The sequence below is a fragment of the Tupaia chinensis genome, unplaced genomic scaffold (genome assembly GCF_000334495.1).
Source record: "Tupaia chinensis unplaced genomic scaffold, TupChi_1.0 Scaffold144326_1, whole genome shotgun sequence".
Classification (NCBI taxonomy): Eukaryota; Metazoa; Chordata; class Mammalia; order Scandentia; family Tupaiidae; genus Tupaia; species Tupaia belangeri.
Genome location: NW_006204184.1, coordinates 201,669 through 202,457, shown reverse-complemented (window position 1 = coordinate 202,457; position 789 = coordinate 201,669). Strand labels below are relative to the sequence as shown.

Here is a 789-nt window from a genome sequence, read left to right as displayed (position 1 = left end):
GTGCTTGCTTCGGCAGCACATATACTAAAATTGGAACGATACAGAAAAGATTAGCATGGCCCCTGCGCAAGGATGACACGCAAATTTGTGAAGCGGTCCATATTTTTACACATCAGCTGCAGCAAATGGCTTTTTTTCCCCCAGAATTTTATTTTTATTTTTATGTGTTTTTTTTTGAGAAGTGTTTGTTTGTTTGTTTGTTTGTTTGTTTTGTATAGGGCATGTGAGCTCACCAGAAATACAGAGACAGAAAGAAAGAAATCACCCCCCAGGGGGGATGGCCGTGCCACAGTCCCTTCTCTTCCATTCTCAGGATCTTGGGCACACACGCACATGTGCCCAGCATGAGTTTAAGCTACTAGGTCCGGGACTCAAACCACGGTCAACTCCATGGGAGTCCAGTGACATAGCCATTACACTAACTGCTGGTCCCAGTTATTTTTATTATTTTAAACATTCTATTGATATGCATCATTTGGCTTATAAAGAGAATCTACTCAACATGAAATACTTCTCAGACCATTCCAGTTGAGAATATTACCCTCAACAGGTAATAAACCATTTCTGTGTCAAAAAAAAAAAGAAATTAAAGACAGAAAAGTTTTCAGATGTGTTTTAATGAAGCAGAAATAACCTTCCCCTAGGAGGACAGTAGATCAAAGGGTTTATCGGAATCCAGGATATTGCTTAGATGGGCTTTCTGTGGGCATTTCGGATTGGCAGGTTTAGAAAAAGCAGGAGCAGACACAACCGCCACTGAGCGTATCTGCACAGTCCATGCAGGGGGGG

General features: G+C 41.7%; 1 non-coding gene across 1 annotated transcript; it reads left to right on the top strand.

Annotated features, from left to right (window-relative positions):
* On the top strand, positions 1 to 107 carry LOC114005713 (U6 spliceosomal RNA). The gene has a single exon (XR_003547548.1). It is a non-coding gene; the product is annotated as a U6 spliceosomal RNA (small nuclear RNA).
* Positions 108 to 789: the final 682 nt, after the last annotated feature.